Source organism: Schistocerca gregaria, chromosome 8 (assembly GCF_023897955.1).
Source record: "Schistocerca gregaria isolate iqSchGreg1 chromosome 8, iqSchGreg1.2, whole genome shotgun sequence".
NCBI classification, from domain to species: domain Eukaryota; kingdom Metazoa; phylum Arthropoda; class Insecta; order Orthoptera; family Acrididae; genus Schistocerca; species Schistocerca gregaria.
The window spans coordinates 497,693,960-497,720,375 of NC_064927.1; the positions used below are offsets into that span (position 1 = coordinate 497,693,960).

At 46.2% G+C, this 26,416-nt stretch overlaps 1 protein-coding gene and 1 non-coding gene across 2 annotated transcripts in view; both read right to left on the reverse strand.

The window, feature by feature from the left end:
- The window catches only part of LOC126285344 (uncharacterized), a 336,600-nt gene that overhangs the window by 101,691 nt on the left and 208,493 nt on the right, over positions 1-26,416 (reverse strand). The gene's annotated exons all lie outside the window — the stretch shown is intronic.
- Trnaa-cgc (transfer RNA alanine (anticodon CGC)) lies at positions 20,615-20,689 on the reverse strand. Its single transcript has one exon. It is a non-coding gene; the product is annotated as a tRNA-Ala (tRNA).

Genomic DNA, 26,416 nt, shown 5'->3' on the forward strand with positions numbered 1-26,416 from the left:
TGCAAAAAATATGGCCGGATCTTCACTGGGAGACGATCAGTTAGAATTTGGAGGGTTAAGTGGTACTGTGAGACGTGAGGTAGCAATGGAGTAGGTTGGTTGATGTGTGGGGATGTACAGTGTGCAGGACTGAGTGACAGGTGACACTGCTTTCGGGATAGATGTATCTAATGTGGAAACTGGGGCATGGTAATGGAGAGGGAAGGAAGCGATAGGACGTAAAAGGAGAAGGGGGTATTAGTGACGGAAATCATAGAGAGGAGTCGGTTGGATGTGATAGAAAAGGATAAAATTCAGGGTTTGTACCATTGTCTGGGAGGGGAAGGCAGTCGAAAATGCGCTGGGGGAGGATGTTAAGACTATTATGTGTAATATCGGAAATGCTGCTGGAAGTCTGAGAAAGTAACTGAAGTGCAAAGACAGTTCAGAATGAAGTTTCAGCGAGATGCACCGAAGTGACTCAGTCGCGCGGTAAGTTTGAAGAAGAAGGAACTGTCAGCCACGCCCACAAGAACCACTACGGTAGACAGCGATCATTCAGCGCCCCCTCCCCCCCCCGCCCCCCCCCCCCCCGAATTTTGTGAGGGGGTATCAAGCAGGTTTAGCACAATTCCCATACAAGGTTGTTTAGACAGACGAAATCACTTTTAAGATGAATGGTTGAATTAATCGTCACAATTGTACTTACTGGGCAGCTGAGAATACTCACGTGAGAGTGGAATGCCAGTGTGTGGAACACTACTGAAAGTGTGGTGTGGTTTATCAGCATTTGGCTTGATTGGTCTTTCCGTTTTTTGAGCGTACAGTGACTGGTGAAAGTACCCGCATTTACAACAGGAATACGCCGTGACATGAATCGGAGAGATGTTTCGGGATACAGAATGCTATTTCCAGCACCATGGAGCATCTCCACACTAGTATCGTGGTGAAAGAACCTACCTTTAGGAGCACCTATGGGACAGTTATTGATTTTACTGTGGTGTGGAATCACAGTCATATATAACCTGAGTAAATAACAGATCATCGTCAAAATGTCCCCCCCCCCCCCCCCCCCCCCCATGAACCATAGACCTTGCCGTTGGTGGGGAGGCTTGCGTGCCTCAGCGATACAGATAGCCGTACCGTATGTGCAACCACAACGGAGGGGTATCTGTTGAGAGGCCAGACAAACGTGTGGTTCCTGAAGAGGGGCAGCAGCCTTTTCAGTAGTTGCAGGGGCAACAGTCTGGATGATTGACTGATCTGGCCTTGTAACAATAACCAAAACAGCCTTGCTGTGCTGGTACTGCGAACGGCTGAAAGCAAGGGGAAACTACAGCCGTAATTTTTCCCGAGGGCATGCAGCTTTACTGTATGATTAAATGATGATGGCATCCTCTTGGGTAAAATATTCCGGAGGTAAAATAGTCCCCCATTCGGATCTCCGGGCGGGGACTACTCAAGAGGATGTCGTTATCAGGAGAAAGAAAACTGGCGTTCTACGGGTCGGAGCGTGGAATGTCAGATCCATTAATCGGGCAGGTAGGTTAGAAAATTTAAAAAGGGAAATGGATAGGTTAAAGTTAGATATAGTGGGAATTAGTGAAGTTCGGTGGCACGAGGAACAAGACTTCTGGTCAGGTGACTACAGGGTTATAAACACAAAATCAAATAGGGGTAATGCAGGAGTAGGTTTAATAATGAATAGGAAAATAGGAATGCGGGTAAGCTACTACAAAAAACATAGTGAACGCATTATTGTGGCCAAGATACACTCCTGGAAATTGAAATAAGAACACCGTGAATTCATTGTCCCAGGAAGGGGAAACTTTATTGACACATTCCTGGGGTCAGATACATCACATGATCACACTGACAGAACCACAGCCACATAGACACAGGCAACACAGCATGCACAATGTCGGCACTAGTACAGTGTATATCCACCTTTCGCAGCAATACAGGCTGCTATTCAACCCATGGAGACGATCGTAGAGATGCTGGATGTAGTCCTGTGGAACGGCTTGCCATGCCATTTCCACCTGGCGCCTCAGTTGGACCAGCGTTCGTGCTGGACATGCAGACCGCGTGAGACGACGCTCCATCCACTCCCAAACATGCTCAATGGGGGATAGATCCGGACATCTTGCTGGCCAGGGTAGTTGACTTACACCTTCTAGAGCACGTTGGGTGGCACGGGATACATGCGGACGTGCATTGTCGTGTTGGAACAGCAAGTTCCCTTGCCAGTCTAGGAATGGTAGAACGATGGGTTCGATGACGGTTTGCATGTACCGTGCACTATTCAGTGTCCCCTCGACGATCACCAGAGGTGTACGGCCAGTGTAGGAGATCGCTCCCCACACCATGATGCCGGGTGTTGGCCCTGTGTGCCTCGGTCGTATGCAGTCCTGATTGTGGCGCTCACCTGCACGGCGCCAAACACGCATACGACCATCATTGGCACCAAGGCAGAAGCGACTCTCATCGCTGAAGACGACACGTCTCCATTCGTCCGTCCATTCACGCCTGTCGCGACACCACTGGAGGCGGGCTGCACGATGTTGGGGCGTGAGCGGAAGACGGCCTAACGTTGTGCGGGACCGTAGCCCAGCTTCATGGAGACGGTTGCGAATGGTCCTCGCCGATACCCCAGGAGCAACAGTGTCCCTAATTTGCTGGGAAGTGGCGGTGCGGTCCCCTACGGCACTGCGTAGGATCCTACGGTCTTGGCGTGCATCCGTGCGTCGCTGCGGTCCGGTCCCAGGTCGACGGGCAAGTGCACCTTCCGCCGACCACTGGCGACAACATCGATGTACTGTGGAGACCTCACGCCCCACGTGCTGAGCAATTCGGCGGTACGTCCACCCGGCCTCCCGCATACCCACTATACGCCCTCGCTCAAAGTCCGTCAACTGCACATACGGTTCACGTCCACGCTGTCGCGGCATGCTACCAGTGTTAAAGACTGCGATGGAGCTCCGTATGCCACGGCAAACTGGCTGACACTGACGGCGGCGGTGCACAAATGCTGCGCAGCTAGCGCCATTCGACGGCCAACACCGCGGTTCCTGGTGTGTCCGCTGTGCCGTGCGTGTGATCATTGCTTGTACAGTCCTCTCGCAGTGTCCGGAGCAAGTATGGTGGGTCTGACACACCAGTGTCAATGTGTTCTTTTTTCCATTTCCAGGAGTGTAGATACGAAGCCCACACCTACTACAGTAGTAAAAGTTTATACGCCAACTAGCTCTGCAGATGACGAAGAAATTGAAGAAATGTATGATCAAATAAAAGAAATTATTCAGATAGTGAAGGGTGACGAAAATTTAATAGTCATGGGTGACTGGAATTCGGTAGAAGGAAAAGGGAGAGAAGGAAACGTAGTAGGTGAATATGGACTGGGGCAAAGAAATGAAAGAGGAAGCCGCCTGGTAGAATTTTGCACAGAGCACAACTTAATCATAGGTAACACTTGGTTCAAGAATCATAAAAGAAGGCTGTATACCTAGAAGAAGCCAGGAGATACTGACAGGTTTCAGATAGATTATATAATGGTACGACAGAGATTTAGGAACCAGGTTTTAAATTGTAAGACATTTCCAGGGGCAGATGTGGACTCTGACCACAATCTCTTGGCTATGACCTGTAGATTAAAACTGAAGAAACTGCAAAGAGGTTGGAATTTAAGGAGATGGGACCTGGATAAACTAAAAGAACCAGAGGTTGTACGAAGTTTCAGGGAGAGCATAAGGGAGCAATTGACAGGAATGGGGGAAAGAAATACAATAGAAGAAGAATGGGTAGCTTTGAGGGATGAAGTAGTGAAGGCAGTAGAGGATCAAGTAGGTAAAAAGCGAGGGCTAGTAGAAATCCTTGGGTAACAGAAGAAATATTGAATTTAATTGATGAAAGAAGAAAATATAAAAATGCAGTAAATGAAGCAGGCAAAAACAAATACAAACGTCTCAAAAATGAGATAGACAGGAAGTGCAAAATGGCTAAGCAGGGATGGCTAGAGGACAAATGTAAGGATGTAGAGCCTTATCTCACTAGGGGTAAGATAGATACTGCCTACAGGAAAATTAAAGAGGCCTTTGGAGAAAAGAGGATCACTTGCATGAATATTAAGAGCTCAGATGGAAACCCAGTTCTAACCAAAGAAGGGAAAGCAGGAAGGTGGAAGGAGCATATAGAGGGTCTATACAAGGGCGATGTACTTGAGGACAATATTATGGAAATGGAAGAGGATGTAGATGAAGATGAAATGGGAGATACGATACTGCGTGGAGAGTTTGACAGAGCACTGATAGATCTGAGTCGAAACAAGGCCCCTGGAGTAGACAACATTCCATTGGAACTACTGATGGCCTTGGGAGAGCCAGTCCTGACAAAACTCTACCATCTGGTGAGCAAGATGTATGAGACAGGCGAAATACCCTCAGACTTCAAGAAGAATATAATAATTCCAATCCCAAAGAAAGCAGGTGTTGACAGATGTGAAAATTACCGAACTATCAGTTTAATAAGTCACAGTCGCAAAATACTAACGCGAGTTCTTTACAGACGAATGGAAAAACTAGTGCAAGCCGACCTCGGGGAAGATCAGTTTGGATTCCGTAGAAATGTTGGAACACGTGGGGCAATACTGACCCTACGACTTATCTTAGAACCTAGATTAAGGAAGGGCAAACCTACGTTTCTAGCATTTGTAGACTTAGAGAAAGCTTTTGACAATGTTGACTGGAATACTCTCTTTCAAATTCTGAAGGTGGCAGGGGTAAAATACAGGGAGCGAAAGGCTATTTAGAATTTGTACAGAAAACAGATGGCAGTTATAAGAGTTGAGGGACATGAAAGGGAAGCAGTGGTTGGGAAGGGAGTGAGACAGGGCTGTAGTCTATCCCCGATGTTATTCAATCTGTATATTGAGCAAGCAGTGAAGGAAACAAAAGAAAAATTCGGAGTAGGTATTAAAGTCCATGGAGAAGAAATAAAGACTTTGAGGTTCGCCGATGACATTGTAATTCTGTCAGAGACAGCAAAGGACTTGAAAGAGCAGTTGAACGGAATGGATAGTGTCTTGAAAGGAGGATATAAGATGACCATCAACAAAAGCAAAACGAGGATAATGGAATGTAGTCGAATTAAGTCGGGTGATGCTGAGGGAATTAGATTAGGAAGTGAGACACTTAAAGCAGTAAAGGAGTTTTGGTATTTGGGGAGCAAAATAACTGATGATGGTCGAAGTAGAGAGGATATAAAATGTAGACTGGCAATGGCAAGGAAAGCGTTTCTGAAGAAGAGTAATTTTTTAACATCGAGCATAGATTGAAGTGTCAGGAAGTCGTTTCTGAAAGTATTTTTATGGAGTGTAGCCATGTATGGAAGTGAAACATGGACGGTAAATAGTTTGGACAAGAAGAGAATAGAAGCTTTCGAAATGTGGTGCTACAGAAGAATGCTGAAGATTAGATGGGTGGATCACATAACTAATGAGGAAGTATTGAATAGGATTGGGGAGAAGAGAAGTTTGTGGCACAACTTGACAAGAAGAAGGGATAGGTTTGTAGGACATGTTCTCAGGCATCAAGGGATCACCAATTTTGCATTGGAGGGCAGCGTGGAGGGTAAAAATCGTAGAGGGAAACCAATAGATGAATACACTAAGCAGATTCAGAAGGATGTAGGTTGCAGTAGGTACTGGGAGATGAAGAAGCTTGCACAGGATAGAGTAACATGGAGAGCTGCATCAAACCAGTCTCAGGACTGAAGACCACAATAACAACAACGTCAAAATGTGTATCTTCGGTTATATAAACCAACTTTGTCAAAAGTAAATGTGAGAACATCTGTGTACTAGGTGAATTTACTGGCAATTACCGTAACTTACTTCACATTGTTGTGGAATAAAATAGGTGACCAAATCATTGGTTTACAGGTTAAGAGTGTAGCGTAAGTTAAACCTGTGATTTCGCTGTCCATTTTATTCCAAAACCATATAAAGTGAATTAGTCATGGAAAATTGGTTGATATAACCGAAGATACATATTTTGACGATGAGTTGTGTTCTACTTAAGCCTAATGATTTTTGAAACTTGCAACACTTGAAAATGGCGTAAGGCCGAAATGTAGATTGTGGAATAAAACCTGCTGTACAGCCAACTGGCGGTTGTATCTTTAAAAAACTTATGGGGCAGATGGATAAGACGAAGAGGCAGTAACGGGTACGCTCAACTCTCACCGGATTTATACCTCTACGGATTTTTCCAAAACGGGGCATGTGAAGCACGCTGTCTAAAGCGCAAGACCAACTACAATCTGAGAGTTTAAAGCAGTCACTGAAAAGAACTGGCAGAATACCAACTTCAACGATAGGATCGTGTTGGATTCCATCGGGCAGTTGTGTGTGGACCACAATGGCCAATATTTTGAACACTTTCGGGAAATGGCTGGTTCCTATATTTATAAATATTAGTACTACAGTCATAAAATAGTGTAAACATTTTTGTGACGCCCTATTTTTATTGATGTTTCTGTTGTTTTCCAACTGTGACTGATTGTAGACGGCCAATGTACTGTGAGGCTTTGGTTAGTATGCCTAACACTTCAAAGAGGCGTCTGCAAGAAAGTGTACATATTATCCTTATTATACTCCACTATGGAAGAAGCACGTCTTTCCTCAATGACGAATTTTCCGAGAATATGGTGCCATAAGACATAAGGGAACAGTAACGCAGAAAGAAAGTCAAATTTCTGACATTTTCAGTACACGATGTGTAAAAGCTGCAGAGCTTAAGACATTTAAGAAGATTCCTAACCGGTGGTTTCAAGTTCTTATCAATATGAGTCCCTAACAACTTGAAACGGTAAACATCTTCCTCTCTACTTTCATTTCATTACCCCAAAGAGAGGCGGGCCAGAAAAGAGTGTAACTGCTTTTCATCTGTACCAGTTTTTTAAAGAGCATCTTAGTTAGAAATAAACATTAAAAGTTGATAATAATACAGTTGATATTCCTAAAATAAATATTGGTGCGTTGACGGTTACTTCCAGAGGAATGCCTTAGTGTCGATGTCAGGGCGTCTACGACTACTTTGACTGTTTTGTGGGTTAGCCTGAGCATGATGTTTTCAGGCTCGGTGACTAGCTACCGCAGGGCGTTCGGGAAAGTAGTACGTAAAATTTTAATCCGGGTGTTGTAAAGCTATTGTAAATATAATGCTGCCATTAATCTGTATATTTTAAAATTTTTTGTTCCGTAATAATTTTGAAAAATTAAGCAAATACTATAACGAGAGTACGCTTTTGTTAAGTTTAGTTTATCTTTTTAAAATAACCTCTTTGACGTAGGTGAAATAAATGTACTAAAACATATTTTGTAAATAATTATGTAATATTTCAAGTACAACTGTAATTAATTATGTCAGTTTTGTATGTATATGCTGTCATGCAATTGTAGATGTAAGTATGAATACTTACGGGTTTTGTAAGCTGAAGTGTAAATTGAAAAGGTGTAGGGATCATAGGTAGAACGGAACTCCGTTCTGTGGTGGGATGGATAAGGTGGTGGGGAGCGCCAGTGAGAATTGGCGCGCGAGTGGCTCAGACAGTCGACAGCTGCCCTGCAGGTGGTGAACGCACATTACGTTGGCCGGCCGGTGTGGCCGTGCGGTTCTAGGCGCTTCAGCCTGGAACCGCGTGACCGCTACGGTCGCAGGTCCGACTCCTGCCTCGGGCATGGATGTGCGTGATGTCCTTAGGTTAGTTCGGTTTAAGTAGTTCTAAGTTCTAGGGGACTCATGACCTCAGCAGTTAAGTCCTATAGTGCTCAGAGCCATTCGAACCATGTTAAATAATAGTTTTGGTCATATGAATCATAGCTATAAGTTTAATATTTTTTTGTATCCTTGTTGAAACATATATGTGTCTTCTTTAAATAATTACTGAAGTATAGTGATAAATTCGATAAATAACAGAAAGTGGAATTAATAGTACTTACTGCCAAGTGACCGTAGCAAATGGAAATTATGTGGTTGTGTTTAAATTACGTAGTAAGCGAAAGTAGTTAATTATTCAGTGTCGAAAATTGACTCCATCGTTTTGTGTAGACACTGTGCCCGATCTGGGCTGGCGGCCGTTTTATTAAGAGAAGCAGTTTATTGTTATGACAGGTTTTGTCTGATAAAAGGTCTCCAAAAGTAATTATTCTCACTGCTTTTCCCACAAACTGTATGATTCGGAGAAAAATAGTTCGATACTTTACGTTTAGGTTGAACACAGTTAAAATCTCTCTCCGAGTGTCGATGGTTTGGAGTGTTAGTGCTCCGTGATTTTGTGGTGGTGTTCCTGCCGCTACTTACTGCACAGTTCTGACATTCCGAGTCGCGGAACTTAAACGTTCTGGTACGGTAATCACGAGAGCGTTGCAGGGTTGCGGCTAAGGCGAGATAACGTGCCTGCATTTGCAGTAAGTATATGGTGCAGTAGGACGGCAGAGACAAGCTTCCACAAGGAGTGTTTTTTGCTTAGAGGTAACTCTCGCCCTTTTACAGTTCGGAAAATAATCCAGTGTGGTCTTTGGTCTGAACTGTTGCGGCTGCCACAGTACTGTCCTGACACAACTAAAACTTGGTTACGAGTTTCTGTCGGGTGGCGAAGTTGTGGAGTCGTTGTGAGACCGGATGTGCTGTATACATGGTGCCACAGAGCCTCTCGCACGGCAGGCGTACGATGTATGGCTGCAGGAGGATCAAGAGCGTAGAGGCCGAGGGAGATTATGTGGAGAAGTGATGTTACTTGCAATGCTGTCTTTTGAAGGGAGGGTAACTTTTATTTGTACATGAGCAGCAGCAGTTGTTGTTGTTGTTCTTGTTGTGGTCCTCAGTCCTGAGACTGGTTTGATGAAGCTCTCCATGCTACTCTATCCTGTGCAAGCTTCTTCATCTCCCAGTACCTACTGCAACCTACATCATTCTGAATGTATTCATCTCTTGGTCTCCCTCTACGATTTTTACCCTCCACGCTGCCCTCCAATGCTAAATTTGTGATCCCTTGATGCGTCTCCCTCAGGGGGCTCAGCATTCGCTTGCTGGGTACGGGCTTGGCGAACCCGGGGTCCTCGAGCTGTGGGCTGGTGTGGCTCTGGGCATGCTTCAGCGACCACCGTTTGGCGCAACGGTGGAACGTTGTGTGTCTTAGGGACCGGGGATCTTGGCTTGGTTGCCTGGATAGCTAGGACGGTACATACCTCTATTAAAAAAAACCTTCAATCTTAAGGTGTGCTTCGCGCCGATAAGATGCATGGCTGTTGAGGTGGAACAGTCGCTAGCTGGCAACCTCTGGGAACCTGCCGCACCTCAGTTGTACAAAGCTTATCCAGGCATGCGGGGCTCTGTCTGGATGGACGTAAGTTTCCCTAGCTGCTCGTGGGACGACCATGAATACCACGAACTCTTCCTCTTTTCCTCCTTCTAATTTTTCGCTGGCCAGTGGGATGAGTGGACCGCTGGTAGGCGCTACCGCCCAGTCCAACAAGAGGGCTAGGTTGGCCAGTCCTCCTGACTCCGGCGTCAGCAAACGTACAGCAGTTCAGAGTAACAGAGCACATACTGAATACCAGAATGTGGTTTTAATTATAAAACGGAAAGAGGGTTCCTTTGAAAAGGTTTCGCCATTCTATATCCAAAAGGGTCTAGAAGGAATAGCTGGAACTTTAAAATCAGTGAAGCGTTTACGGAATGGGACACTACTTGTTGAAACATCAACTGCTCAGCAAGCAGTTAACCTTCAAACAGCTAACAGCTTGGGGGAATGCACTATCGATACAGAGCTTCACAGCACCCTGAACTCCAGTAAGGGTGTTGTTACCTGTAGGGATCTCGTGGACATTCCTGTAGAAGAATTAAAGAGTGAGTGGGCTCAGGAGGGAATTGTTGACGTTCAGAACATCATGAAAAGGGTGGATGGGAACCTGGTGAAATCAAACTCCTTCATTCTTACTTTCAATACCCCCAAACTCTCAGAACACGTCAAGGCAGGAATTCTTCGACTAAACGTCCGGTCTTATGTCCCAAACCCAATGCGCTGTTTTAAGTGCCAGCGTTTTGGGCATACAACTCTAGGGTGTAAGGGAGAAGCGATGTGTGGCAACTGTAGTAAGGCTGCCCATGACGGAATTGACTGTTCGTCGCCTGTCAGATGTGTAAACTGTTATGAAAGCCACCCTGTTTGGAGTAGGGACTGTAGAATCTTCCTAGAGGAGCGTAAGATACAAGAAATAAAAACAACTAAGCGTATCCCCTACGGTGAAGACAAAAAGATTTTTAAGGCCATGCAGCCCCCCACATTCGTGACGTCCTTTGCTTCCGTTGTTCAGAAGCCGCCTCTGAAGGTCGATGCATCTACACAGACGGAGGTTGTTAGTGCTGGCACGAACACGTGCACATGTCAGTGCACTTGCAAGGCAGCAACTGTATCTGCGCCTGTAGCCCCTCCTAGAACAGCAGGCAAAGGTTCAGTAGCTCACACTGAAGAGCCCCAGGCATCTCCGACTGTTGAGGCTGTTCCAAAGCCCAGCATGGTCATAAACGCCCCAGCTCCGGTTCCAGCAAAGCCCTCTAAACAAAGGAAAGCCCATGTCAAGCAGCACCAGCAGGTTAAGTCGGCTGGTAAACCCTCGGATCATGTTAATGTGGTCCCGCTAGACGCTTCATCAGACTCTTCCCCATAGCTGATGGAGTCTGAGAATATGGGGCAATCATCTCGCCCCAAGAATGAGCCTCCACCCGCTGCAGTCTCCCCACCTCGGAGGAAAGAGAGGCAGAAAATACAACCACCGTGATGGCTCCCATACTACAATGGAACCTGCAAGGGTTCAGGACACATGTGGAGGAACTACGTCTATTGATTCAGGATAGACCTATGTGTGTATGTCTGCAAGAGACAAATTTCAGTGAAACATACACCCCAGAGCTATGTGGTTGTGTCCTCCACAAAAAGGACGACCTGAGTGGACAGAGAGCTCGAGGAGGAGTAGGTATCTCCGTCAACGCCGACTGCCACTCCTCGCCTCTCTCCCTCACGACGGATTTACAGGCAGTTGCAATATTAGTACATGTGGGCCATATGCTAAGAGTATGTTCGCTTTACCTGCCCCCACATGATGTGCTTGACGAAGAGGCTCTCCGTGATCTTCTTACACAGCTCCACCACGCCTTCATCCTCCGTGGTGATTTTAATGCACACAATATGCTTTGGGGCTCTGTGAGTACTTGTCCCAGGGGTAGAGCAATTGAGAGGCTTCTTCTGTCTACCAGTGCCCGTTTGCTAAATACAGGTCAAAGCACGCATTTTTGCATCGCAACTGGGTCGTTCTCTGCCATTGATCTATCGCTTTGCTCTCCAGCCATCGCCCACGCTGCTGCATGGGAAGTGGTTGATGACTTACATGGCAGCGATTACTTCCCCATCCGGATTCACCTGCCACATGCAGTGGAACCAGAAAGGAAATCGCCTCGATGGGTGCTCGGTAGAGCCAACTGGGCACTGTATAGTCAACTCGCCCAGTTTGAACATCGGGTCAGTGTCCAGGAATGGGTGGATCATATTACTGAAGTGATCCACCGCGCCAGTGAAGCGTCCATCCCACAGTCCACGGGACAACCGAAGCGGCAGCCTGTCCCTTGGTGGAGCGAGGAATGCCGCTGTGCAATCAGGGCTAGGCGGGCAGCTCTCCGTAGGTTCAAATGCCGGCCAACTGTAGAGAACCTTGCAGCTTTTCGGGTGGCGAGGGCAAAGCGTCGTCGGATTATACGAGAGAGCAAGAAGAGGTCGTGGCAGGCGTTCCTCGACTCCATCAACCGTTCCACTTGTTCCACAAAAGTATGGGAAGCCATCCGGAGGATTTCCGGTAAACATAGCCGTTTACCGATAGCTGCTGTCCTGAACCAGGGATGCCTCCAAACGACACCCAGAGCCATTGCTCAGACGCTGGCAGAGCATTTTGCACAAAGTACTGCCACTGCAAATCAGGATACAGCGTTTCGTCGCTACCGGGCGACTGTCCAAAGAGCGAACTTGGACTTTCGGTCGAACAGTTCTGAGGCGTACAACTCCCCTTTCTCCATGTGGGAACTTGAATCGGCTCCTAGTGAGACATCTGACACTGCACCGGGTTACGACCGCGTCCGGTACTCCATGCTTCGACATCTGCCAGCGGCGTCAAAGGAAATCCTCCTCGAATGTTTTAATCTCATATAGCAGACAGGAGTGTTCCCCACCTCGTGGCGGGAGGCAATCCTCATCCCTCTCCTCAAACCAGGAAAGGACCGCACATGTCCCAGTAGTTATCGTAGTATCTCCTTGACAAGCTGTGTCGGAAAGACCCTGGAACGGATGGTTAACCGGCGTCTGGTCTGACTGTTAGAACCAGACAGCTCCTTAGCCGCTTTCAGTGTGGATTCCGAAAATTTCGGTCCACGGTCGACAACCTGACCCTCCTAGAGACTGCTATTCAGCAGGCTTTTCTCCGTCAGCGTCACTGTATTGGTATCTTCTTTGATATCAGTAAGGCATATAATACTACTTGGAGATACTGTATTCTTGCACAACTGCATCAATGGGGCTTTCGTGGCCGCCTCCCGATTTTCATTCTGTCTTTCCTGTCTCAGCGGTTTTTTCGGACCCGCGTCGGTAACACACTGTCTGATCGCTTTGAGAAAGAGAACGATGTCCCCCAGGGCAGCGTTTTAAGCGTTACCCTCTTTGCCATAGCCATAAACAGTATAACGTCTACAGTGAGGAGTCCAGTACATTGCTCCTTATTTGTGGACGACTTTGCTGTTTTTTGTTCCTCCTCCAGTGTTGCAACCGTGAGCCGTCAGTTGCAGCTAACAGTGCGGCGGTTAGAGGAGTGGGCTGCAAAGACTGGTTTTCGGTTCTCTGCCGATAAGTGTGTTTGTGTTCATTTTAATCGTTCTCGTCGTCTTTTTACTTTGCCTGCCTTGCATATGGGGGATACTGTCCTACATTTTAGAGACACAGTGCGGTTTCTGGGCCTAATTTTTGACTCCAGGTTGCCATGGCTGCCACACCTACGTGACTTGAACGCCAGAACCCTGAAGGCACTCAACATCCTCAAGTGCCTCAGCCACAGGTCTTGGGGAGCGGACAGCGCGCGTCTCCTTCAGTTTCACCGAGCTTTCGTGCGTTCACGGTTGGACTATGGGTGCACAGTATATGGGTCAGCGAGGCCTTCTTATTTGAAGATCCTTGACGCTGTTCACCATGCTGGGATTCGACTGGCCACGGGTGTGTATCGGACCAGTCCCATACCCAGCCTCTGTGCTGAGGCTGGCGAACCGCCACTTACCATCCGGCGGCAGCTCCTGCTGGTGCGCCAGGCTTGTAAGTTTCTTGCAGCTCTCAGCTCGCCTGCTCACCATCTTGTTGCCCATCCACCTCTGGACCGCCTTTTTTCCCGCCGTCCCCGGGCAACGTTGCCGTTTGGGATCCGTGTGCAACGTGTACTAGAATCCTTCGGTGTGGAGTCTGTACAACCCCAAATCCAGGGTTTTAACCGCCTGCCACCCTGGTTACTGAAGAGGCCCGGAGTGATTTTAGATTTATTGCAGTACAAGAGAGATTGCACTCCTTCCACCGTTTTTCATGCAGCATTTTCTGCCATTTTATCTGAGCACCACGACTATGTAGCTGTTTTTACGGATGGGTCGAAACAAGGGGATTCTGTTGGTTGCTCAGTTGTTTTTCCAGATCGTGTCTTCAAAGTCCGCCTGCCTCAGACTTTCGCTGTCATTGATGCAGAATTGTCTGCGATCTTGCGGGCACTGGAGCACATGAGACATTCTTCCTCTCCTAAATTTCTTGTCTGTTCCGATTCACTCAGTGCCCTTCACTTATTGCAACGTTTGTATCCGGCAGACAAAACTGTCCACACCATCCAGGATGCCCTCCTCCGACTACAGCGACTGGGGAAGGTTGTAGCTTTTTGTTGGGTTCCGGGGCATGTCGTCATTGCTGGGAATGAAAGGGCAGATCTCGCAGCGAAGGAGGCGTGTCTCGCCCCACAAGTATCTCAGTGTGCTATCCCCTTGCACGCACTCACCTCGCTGTTGAGCTCACGGGTTATGCGTCGGTGGGAGGATGAGTGGCTGGAAGTGACTGACAATAAGCTCCGTATAGTCAAGCCCACAACGCGTGTGTGGTGTACTTCCTTTCAGCCCCATCGACGGGACGAGGTTCCCCTCACTCGGCTTCGAATAGGCCACAGCCCTATGACGCATGGCTACCTGCTCCGGCGAAAGGACCCTCCAATGTGTGGTGCTTGCGGCGTCCAGGTCACTGTGCGCCACGTTTTATTGGATTGCGTTTTATTTTCTGACCAGCGGGCCGCAGCTGACTTGCCAGCGGATCTGCCATCTCTTTTAGGCAACACTCGGACGAATGTGGCTAAAGTTTTAAAGTTCTGTGGCATGTCAAATGTTTTTACAAATATTTTAGGGAGAGGATTTTAATTTGCTCACTGTGTGACAAGCTCGCCCATATTTTATGTAAGTGCCCAGCCGATAACACTTTCCTCTGACATTGTTGTTGCTATGTTTCCCCTTTCCTTAGGTTTTACTTTCTTGTGTAGCATTTTCCTTCTTTTCCTGCTTTCTTTGAGTGTGTGCTTTAGTTTTCTTAGATCTGTCCACGTTCGTTCCTTTTAATGTGTGCCAGGGCGCTGGTGACCTCGATGTTGAGCGCCCATAAAGCCACAACACACCACCACACCACCACACCTTGATGCGTCAGAACATGTAGTACCAACCGATCCCTTCTTCTAGTCAAGTTGTGCCACAAACTTCTCTTCTCCCCAATCCTATTCAATACCTCCTCATTAGTTATATGATCTACCCGTCTAATCTTCAGCATTCTTCTGTAGCACCACGTTTCGAAACCTTCTATTCTCTTCTTATCCAAACTATTTATCGTCCACGTTTCACTTCCATACATGGCTACACTCCACACAAATATTTTCAGAAACGACTTCCTGACACTTAAAACTATACTCGATGTTAACAAATTTCTCTTCTTCAGAAATGCTTTCCTTGCCATTGCCAGTCTACATTTGATATCCTCTCTACTTCGACCATCATCAGATATTTTGCTCCCCAAATAGCAAAAATCCTTTACTACTTTAAGTGTCTCATTTCCTAATCTAATTCCCTCAGCATCACCCGACTTAATTCGACTACATTCCATTATCCTCGTTTTGCTTTTGTTGATGTTCATCTTATACCCTCCTTTCATGACACTGTCCATTCCGTTCAACTGCTCTTCCAAGTCCTTACAATGTCATCAGCGAACCTCAAAGTAGCAGTAGCCCTTTGGAATGTAATAGAGAGAGGTCACCCCTTCAGACTCTACAATATTAGTATCACTATTGAGAGCGCCTGCAGTTCGGAGCAGCCGCGATCGTTCACAGTACCCAATGGCGGCCCACAAAGTGACGCCAGTTAATCTTATCAGAACAGACAACTTGTCGGCAATCGTCACGCCACTGTCTGTACCGAGGAGCCCATTAAAACGGAGAAGCGTCTTCCGGTGGGCGCCGCCAGTGTTCTGCACAAAGGCATGACTCTGCACACAGTGTCTGTGTGTCCACGGTGGAGCGCGGCCGCCTGTGAAAGTACCGGGAGAACGAAGCAACGGGCTACAGTCGGGCTGCGACGGCGCTGCAGGCGGACTTTTATGTTCCGGCACTGTTATGCAGATAAGGTGTCCGTCACCGTGTGCTGGTGATGTCACATCGCGCGGCTTTGGGCCAGTTACATACTTATCCAGTTCTCCCTCTCTCTCTCTCTCTCTCTCTCTCTCTCTCTCTCTCACACACACACACACACACACATACACACACGAAGATTGTTACGTAAGTAAAGGGAGACAGTCGTTGAGACCAAGAGAAAAAGAATGAAAAAAAGTCTGCTTGTATATCGGCTGTCTCTCTGTTACGCGCCGTCAGGTGTATTTTCTCTGATGTTTCAGCACATTTTTGCAACTTCTCTTTTGCAACGCCTAGCTGCAAGCAGCCCAAACAAATGCTGCTCGTCATGTCTTTCATACGACTCCCAACGTCAACGGAAGGTGTCGGTTTGCTTCCCGTTACAAACAAAATTATTTTTAAATCTGAATTTTGTGTCCTTCTCAGGGGACACCGCCTTAACGTAGCACTGTCCGTGTGGGCGAGGAGATTTGCGTGCTCTGGACCCGGAGGGCTATGCCGGCGGTAGCGTAGCTACCAGAAGGGTCACTCAAACCGGACATGCCAAAGGCGAGGAGCCAGACAAAGTGTGTCCCTCAACCACCTATCGCTCCCCCTTTCCTATCCCAAACCTATTCTCACCATGCCCTTCTCCTGTCATTCATTTCCTATTATATATGTAAGACCTCAACGGAAGCGACAGCGGAGAAAGAGTCTTTCGGAACGGTGAAACTGGCAGAAGAGGAACCTTTTCTCTTTGGGTACAAAAAGAGTACAAGTAGCGACTGTACCCCACAGTGGCGGCTACATACAGCGTCCGACTCATAGTGAGTGGTTGATTTTAGGCTGGACAACCCATTGCCTATGTGGAAACTAAGTAAGTAAGCAAGTAAGTAACGGAAAACTGTCACATTACATTCCCAAGCATTACATGGTATGTCTCTCCATGTGAAAGATTCCGGAGTTAAGACTTCCCCTCATTCGGAACTCCGGGAGGGGAACACATTGAGAGTAGATATATTTCAAAGGAAGAAAGGGACGGTGAAGGAAGGAAAGATAAGGATTGTAACATGGAATGTGAGGACACTGCTGCAAGCAGGAAAGCTAGAGAATGCAAATCAGGAGATGAAAAGGAACAGATTAGATGCCCTTGGTTTGTGTGAAATGAGATGGGAAGAGAATGGCGAGACAGAAAGTGGACATTATAAGTTATTTTACTCAGGGGAAATCAAGAGTGGTGGAAAAGCAGTAGCAATATTGATAGGGCAAAACCGGAAAAATAAGGTAATCAAGGTACAGTATATTGATGGAAGACTGATGATAAGACTGAAGGGTAGTTCAAAAGATTTGGTGTTAATACGGGTATATATGCCAACCAGCTAGCATAGAGATGAGGAAGTGGAAGAATATTATGAGAAAATACAAGAACTCATCGAGAAAGAAAATAGAAGTGTCTGCGTTATCATCATGGGGGAATGGAATGCAGTGGTGGGTGAAGGAGGAGATGAAGATACGCTAGGAAAACATGGATTATGAGTAAGACATGAGAGAAGTGAACGACTAATTAGTTTCTGTAAAGAAAATTCATTAGCAATGGGTAACACATTATTTGAACACTACAAAAGGAGACGTTACACATGTATATCAAATTTGAATAGGGAAAGATATCAGTTGGACTACATCCTGGTGCAAAAAAGGTTTAGGAACCATTTGAAGAATGCCAAAGCTTATTCAGGAGCGGATATAAATTCAGGCCACAACCTAGTTGTGGGAGAAATACAAGTGAAGTTGAAAAAAAGTCTGGAGATGTAAAGCAAAAGGAAGATTAAACATGGAAAGACTCAAAGAGATGGGAAAGCCATCACATTTGGAAAACAATTTATGAGAAAATGGGAAAGAGGTAGTGTTGATGACAAATGGATAAAAATGAGCGAAAGACTCATGGACTCTGCCAAAGAAGTACTAGGAATTACAGTATTCCGAAGTACCAGGAAAGAATGGGTAACAAAAAACATGTTGAAAAAGATGGAAGAGCTGAGAAAGTTGAAAGATGTAGCAACTGAAGAAGGCAAAAAGAGGTACAAGAAACTGAATAATGAATTCAGAAGAGAAACGAAAGAAGCAAGGAAAAAATTTATGAAACAGGAATGCGACGAAATAGAGAAAATGGAGAAAGAGGGAAAGTTTGAAATGATGTGTAGATTGGCTAGTGAGATAGTTTTTGAACCAAAAGAAAGAGGAACAACATGGAAATAGAAAGAGCGGATGGTACTCTAGCAGAAGAACGACAGAAGGCTTTGAACAGATGGCAAGAATATATTGAATGTCTGTATAAGGGGGATCAAATACAAAGCGAAATTAAGGTTGAATAGGAGCAAGATGTGCCGGAAGATGGAAAGGGACTCACCATCTTGGAGGCAGAAGTGGAAAAGGCGCTGAAGAAGATGAAGAATAGGAAGGCATGTGGAATAGATGATTTGTCAGCAGAACTGTTGAAGAGTCTGGGAAACAAGGCAAGAAAAGAACTGGTCTACCTCTGTAATGAGATATATGAGAAAGGGGAATGGCCTGAGGACTTTCTTGCAATAGTTATGATCCCAACAGAGAAAGAGAGAAAAACTAAAAATGTGAAGAGGATAGAACCATGCTAATTTCTCATGCAGCTAAAGTGTTGCTGAGAGTGTTGAACAGGAGGCTATATGACAAGCTGGATAGAAGGATTGCAGAGGAACAGTTCGGATTTAGAAGAGGAAAAGGAACAAGAGATGCTATTAGTCCGTTAAACACTTTGGGGAAAGATATATGGAAAAGGGCAGAGAAATCCTTGCTGTTTTTATAGATTTAGAAAAGGATTTTGACAGAGTTCAGTGGAACAAGCTGATGGATATTTTGAAGAGGAATGGAGTAGACTGGAAAGAGAGACAACAGATACAGAATCTGTATTTACACCATAAAGTAAGGATAAGGATTGGAAATGAAATGTCAGAAGGAAGCAGCATTGGACGAGGTGTTGGACAAGGTTGTTGTCGTTCCCCACTATTGTTTAACGCATACCTTGAAGAGATTCTTGCGAAAGGCTTAGATAAAAAAAGAGGAATATGTATTGGTGGAAGATTACATGGCATTAATGGCAGGAAGTAAGCGGACAGTGAATAACATGCTGAAAGATCTGAATGAAGCTTGTGTGGAATATGGGGTGCAAATAAACACGGCAAAAAACAAAGAGGGAGGTCATGAGTACAATACGCAAACTATCCAATATTAAAATACGAAAATCTACCGTTACCCAAGTAAGTGCATTTAAATATCTTCGAAGCACAATAACTGAGGACGTGAGATGTCACCAGGAGGTGAAAACTCGAAATGCCATAGCGGAGGAGGCATTCAACAGAAAGAGGAGACTCTTATGTGGAAAATTATATAAAGGTATAAGGAAACGGCTTGGGAAATGTTTTGTCTGGAGTGTGGCACTGTATGGGGCAGAATCATGGACGCTGAGACGAGAGGATGAAAAAAGTTTAGAAGCATTTGTGACGTGGATGTGGAGGAGAATGGAGAGAATAAGCTGGATGGAAAGAGTGAATAATGAAAGAGTATTGGAAAGGGTTGGGGAGAGATGATGTCTGCTCAAGGGTGTGAGAGAAAGGAAAAAGAACTGGTTGTGACATTCATTGAGAAGCGAGTGCTTGCTAGCATATGCTTTGGAAGGACTGGTTTGTGGGAGAAGACTGAGAGGAAGAAGGAGATACAAGATAATAAACGACATAAAGAGAAGAGGAAATTACTCAGACCTGAAGAGAATGGCAGAAGACCGGACAGCCTGGAGAACTGCCATTGAAAACCTGCCTTTCTATAGAATACTAATGATGATGATGATGATGATGATGATGATTCGAGAGAGTGATCCCGAATGAGTCCAGTCCGATATTCATTTTATTGGCGCGAATTAACATGCACGGTAAGAACACGAAGAAGGAACAGCAACCCAGCAGCGAGTTACTAGCGCTGCACACTCGGGCGGTAGCAGCCGGCGCTGGCCATGGCGGTGCTGTGGCGGCTGCAAGAGTGCTGGTTACTCTCCGTGTGTCTGACTAAGAACAAACCACGCCCGAGCAGGCATTGAAGGCGCAACGGTAGCGATCGGCCGCCGCGTCGTCCTCAGGCCATAGGCGTCACCGGATGCTGATAGAGAGGGACATGTGGTCAGCCCACCGGCCTCCCCGCCTATGTCAGTTTCCGAGACCGGAGCCGCTACTTCACGGTCGAGTAGCTCCTCAGTTTGCCTCACAAGGGCTGAGTGCGCCCTCTTGCCAACAGCACTCGGCAGACCCGGAAGGCTACCCATCCAAGTGATAGCCGAGCCCGACAGCGCTTAACTTCGCTGATCTGACGGGAACCGGTGTTATCCCTGCGGCAAGGCCGCTCGCCTCGTGTTTTGCTGTCCCCGTTAATTCACATCGATTCAGCGGGTATCGGGCTAGACTAATTCGGGACGCTCTGGGGATGAGTACATAAAATCCTGCAGTATAATAATATTGCAAATATCTGCCGAAACACCGGAGAAAATGCGTCTGAGGTCTATTAGGAGAAACACCCTGTACAAAAGAATGGGCAGGCACCCTCGTGTGGTGCGACAACACACTTTACACATCTCTACCGCTGAACTTCTGCACTACTCTGGTACGTACTTACAGGTAACGAATGCTGCTCAAGTAAGATGGGCTGCTCCAGTGTTTCCGGGAAATCGAAGCTGAGAGTGTTAGGAGCCTGCTGGACACCACACGCGAGAGCCAGCCGCCTTGCAGCGACGTCGACTCGACCGGCTGAGGCCACAGAATACTAGGTCTCTGTAACGTCCTGGTAGATTAAAACTACGTGCCGGACCGAGACTCGAACTCGGGACCTTTGCCTTGCGCGGGCAAGTGCTCTACCAACTGAGCTACCCAAGCACGACTCACGCCCCGTCCTCACAGCTTTACTTCTGCCAGTACCTCGTCTCCTACCTTCCAAACTACACAGAAGCTCTCCTGCCAGGAAGTTTCATATCAGCGCACACTCAGCTGCAGAGTGAAAATCTCATTCTGGACTAGGTCTGTGTGTCTGTATGTCTGCCTATCCTTGCGTCCCTACTGCCTTTCAGTGTCCTCAAGCATTTTTCTTCTCTTCCACCAAACACTTGTAGTCTATCCATGTTGTTGTTGTTGTTGTTGTGGTCTTCAGTCCTGAGACTGGTTTGATGCAGCTCTCCAATGCTACTCTATCCCGTGCAAGCTGCTTCATCTCCCAGTACCTACTGCAGCCTACATCCTTCTGAATCTGCTTAGTGTATTCATCTCTTGGTCTGTCTCTACGATTTTTACCCTCAACGCTGCCCTCCAATACTAAATTGGTGATCCCCCGATGTCTCAGAACATGTCCTACCAACCGATTCCTCCTTCTAGTCAAGTTGTGCCACAAGCTCCTCTTCTCCCCAATTCTACTAAATACCTCATCATTAGTTATGTGATCTACCCATCTAGTCTTCAGCATTCTTCTGTAGCACCACATTTCGCAAGCTTCTATTCTCTTATTGTCTAAACTATTTATCGTACCCGTTTCACTTCCATACATGGCTACACTCCATACAAATACTTTCAGAAACGATTTCCTGACATTTAAATCTATACTCGATGTTAACAAATTTCTGTTCTTCAGAAACGCTTTCCTTGCCATTGCCAGTCTACATTTTATATCCTCTCTACTTCGACCATCATCAGTTATTTTGTTCCCCAAATAGCAAAACTCCTTTACTACTTTAAGTGTCTCATTTCCTACTCTAATTTCCTCAGCATCACCCGACAGAATTCGACTACATTCCATTATCCTCGTTTTGCTTTTGTTGATGTTCATCTTATACCCTTCTTTCAAGACACTGTTCATTCCGTACAAGTGTTCTTCCAAGTCCTTTGCTGCCTCTGACAGAATTACAATGTTTTTTTTTCTTCTCCATCGATTTTAATACCTACTCCGAAATTTTCTTTTGTTTCCTTTATTGATTACTCAATATACAGATTGAATAACATCGGGGGTAGGCTACAACGCTGTCTCACTCCCTTCCCAACCACTGCTTCCCTTTCATGCCCCTCGACTCCTATAACTGCCATTTGGTTTCTGTACAAATTGTAAATAGCCTTTCCCTCCCTGTACCTTACTATCCATGTTGTTGTTGTTGTCTTCAGCCCTGAGACTGGTTTGATGCAACTCTCCACGCTACTCTATCACTATCCATAGAGCGAATCATTTTCTTTTAGGGGAAACTATTATTATTATTATTATTATTATTATTATTATTATTATCATCTGCTACGCGCTGCTTAGCTGGCATATCAGCAATTTTTAGGATGAATGATGGTAAGCAAGCCAGTAATTTCACAATATGTCTGTGTACATAATGGTGTGCAGATGTATGTATAAAAATGTATGCAGTGTCAGAATGTAGGTACATAATGAATGCGTTTCTGTTATTTTGCTCTATATCTAATCTCAAAACATGCATTATATTTTCTAAGTGTATCTAACGATCCCTCGATTTAGTGCAGAAGTAGAAATTTTAGCTGTTCCTCTGGCTCACCCAGTACTGGATGTGACATTTTGCCACTAGAGCATTACATACCAGCCGTTTGTCCTTTCCGGTGTAATACTTTATGGTGCCTACATTGTTCATGCAGCCGCCTATGACTGCTAGTTTCTGCTTAACATAATTTGAGAGTCATAATCAAATGTAACCTCACTAAAAGCTTCCTACGTTCCTCATGTAAAGGTTCGACTCTGTGTTTGTCGTACAGCCTTTTAAATGACGCCGCCGTTGTGGGTCTTTGAACGTCTTCGAAGCTGTGATGGGCGCGTGTCGCTCAGCGTTTACAAAGCGACGGACCAGTGACTGTTCTGACGTCCCTGTGGCTCTTGAGGCCGCCTGGCGTTCGGCACCCAAGTTCCGGCGGACATGAGGCTGCCTCCTCCAAGGTTTGCCGGGTTCGAGTAACTTTCGCAGCTTGAGCCCCCTCAGAAATATGAGCTAAATCAGACTTACGTTTGCGAGGCTTATAGTTATAGTTCTAAATATGGTTCTCGGGCTTACCGTTCGATTTCACTGTTGTATCTCCACCAAAACTCTCCAGCTATGCCACGTGGTGTAGGATTTCAATATCATAAACCACGCCCACAACAACATAGGGTACGCCCTGTCACGGAATGATTTGCAGGCACTAAGAGTAGTCGAGCATCGCGCCAGCCTCGCCAGTATCCCACCCTCGCATACCTCATTTACAAATGTCAATAATACTCCAAAAGATACAACTCTCTACGGGAGTCTGTAGTCTTCCTCAGGGTTCAGGCTATCCCCATGCCAAATACCGTCGGAATAGGTTCAGCAGTACAGTTGTGAAAAGGTGACAGAATGAGCTATTTTCGCAATCAATAATACTAGTATTAGTATGGAAGTATGGATAAAACGCGTTGGGAATTGAATAAGCGTTGTATTAATTACGTTGAATCACACTAAGTACAACACTGTAATAAATAAAGCACTTTCACAAATATAATAAAGTTCAAAAGTCAAAAAGTAAACAGCTTTTCCAGGGAGTAATTACTGTACCATATTTTGCGTTTATCTTCAAATCAATAAATATGTTGTACTATATTCGATGAGATTTCGGGATTGCAGCCGGATCACGTTGACTTCTTGCCACGATATTTCGGCTGGCAATCGTCCAGCCATCTTCAGGTGAGTGTGCGTCACTGGAGACTGCAAGTTCCGGGAGTCAGCTTTATAGCAAAAAATTGGCGCGAAAACGCATGCGCATTGGCCACCGTCACAGGAGCGTCCTCTGTCGAAGTCCGCGCCCTCTGGAGCTACTGTTCTATCTTTGGAGCGCAGGCACATGCGTAAAGGTGAAAACTACATGTCCGCCCTCTGTCGGAATGCGCGCCCGCGTCGCTAAAAACAGACGTCAGATGTCGCTCGACGTGTCATTTAGAATAAACCGTCTTCTCTCAGAGGAAATTAGAGAGATCACCGGGTCCCAAGCCTTGTCCAGTTGAAAACCGCCGTCACGATTTATAAGATTTTGCGCTAGGCGTATCTCCACAGATTCTTTAATAACGGAATCCCAAAAAGTTTTCGCTGGGGCCAAGATTTTCGTGGCCGAAAATTCCATAGCGTGTCCTGTGGTAATACAATGCTCAGCTACGGCCGACTTACTGGGCTGCAAAAGGCGAGTGTGGCGTTCGTGTTCAACGCACCTTTCATGTACTGTGCGCGTCGTCTGACCGATGTAAGCTTTGCCACACTGGCAAGGAATTTTATAGATTCCGGCCTTCCGCAGACCCAGATCGTCCTTTACCGAACCGAGAAGGGCACTAATCTTCGCCGGTGGCCGGAAGATTACTTTTACTTTATGTTTCCTTAGGATCCTGCCTATTTTAGATGAAAGGTTGCCGGCGTATGGAAGGAACGCCCTGGACCTGAAAAGCTCCTTATCTTCTTGATGTGAGTGGTCACGTTTCTTCCTTCTTAGCGCTGCTCTAATCTGATGTGGAGAGTAACCATTACCTCTGAACACCGACTCTAAATGTTCCAGCTCCTTTGTAAGGCTGTCTCCATCAGAAACAACATGAGCCCGGTGCACCAACGTTCTAAGGACACCAGTAGTTTGTGAAGGATGATGACAACTCGACGCTTGCAGGTAGAGGTCCGTATGTGTGGGCTTACGGTAGACAGAATGCCCTAATGACCCGTCCACTCTCTTGGTAACCAAGACGTCCAAAAACGGCAAGCAACCATCCTTCTCTATTTCCATCGTGAACTGGATGTTATTGTGTGCGCATCATGTTCGCAATTCGGCTGACTTTATTAGTATATGTGGATAGAGAGGTACAAATTGACACACATGCTTGGAATGACATGGGGTGTTACTAGAATCAAAAAAGGTCAAAACTGTCCGACAGATGGGGCTTCATCTGATCAGAATAGCAATAATTAGCATAACAAAGTAAGACAAAGCAAAGATGATGTTCTTTACAGGAAACGCTCCATATGTCCACCATCATTCCTCAACAATAGCTGTAGTCGAGGAATAATGTTGTGAACAGCACTGTAAAGCACTTCCGGAGTTATGGTGACGCATTGGCGTCGGATGTCTTTCAGCATCCCTAGAGATGTCGGTCGATCACGATACACTTGCGACTTCAGGTAACTCCAAAGTCAATAATCGTACGGACTGAGGTCTGGGGACCTGGGAGGCCAAGCATGACGAAAGTGGCGGCTGAGCTCACGATCATCACCAAACTACGCTCGCAAGAGATCTTTCACGCGTCTAGCAATATGGGATGGAGCGCCATCCTGCATAAACATCGTACGTTCCAGCAGGTGTTTATCAGCCGGGCTGGGGATGATGCGATTCTGTAACATATCGGCGTACCTCTCACCCGTCACGGTAGCAGTTACAAAACCAGAATCACTGATTTCCTCGAAGAAGAAAGGCCCGATAACGGTAGATGTGGTAAATCCAACCCATACCCTGACTTCCTGGTCGTACAATGTACTTTCCACGACAATTCTAGGATTTTCGGTAGCCCAAATTCTGCAGTTGTGGGCGTTGACAGACCCTCGGAGCGTGAAATGAGCTTCGTCGCTGCACAACACGTTACTCAACCAATCGTCATCTTCCGCCATCTTTTGAAACGCCCACACCGCAAATGCTCTCCGCTTCACTAAATCGCCGGGTAACAGTTCATGATGCCGATGGATTTTGTACGGGTAGCATCGGCGAGTACGCCTCAGTGCCAACCAAACAGTAGTGTATGGAATGCCGGTGCGACATGCGACTGCACGAGCGCTGACTTCCCCGTGCATAGACGAATCCGCTACAGTCTCCATTTCTCCCTGAACTGTCTCAGCAGCATTACGCCTTGTGCACGGTTGGCCACTACGGGGTCTATCGTCTAAACAACCCGTGGCTTCGAACTTCGAAATCATTCTCGCCACAGCTGCATTTGTCAACGGATCTTTACCCGTTCGAATCCCCTTCCTATGGCGCTAGGATCGTAACGCTGAACTAGCACATTCCCCATTCTGATAATACAGCTTCACTAGAAGCGCCTTTTCAGGTTACGTCACCATGCTGCGACTGCTGGCGCATCTGATTCTCTCTCTCATTACAGCTCCTTTTAGATAGGATTGTCATGCGCAGTCACTGACGTTTTGCTGTCCAGCGCCATCTGTCGGACATTTTGTGAACTTTGTTTTTTTTGTTATACTAAAACCCCATGTCATTCCGAGCGTGTGTGTCAATTTTTACTTCTCTATCTACATTATTCCGTGGTTTATTTAATTTTCACATTTATACTGACTTTTTGATCATCCGGTATTAGTGTAGCATAGTGTGGTGTAGTATAGTACGGATTTCTTTCTGATGAAACGTGATTCATTGCAGGAATGGAAATGTTAGAAGATCACCAAAAATTAAGCAAAATGACGAGGCTATCCACAGAACACTGTGTGCGCACGGACTGGTGAGCTGCAGGCTCCTAAGTAATATTAAACACACTCCTCAAGTTCTGAACCTTGATTTCACGCAAACACTTGTGAGGAGCATCGAGTAGAGCGGTATTTGTTGCAACCATGTACGTATTACAACT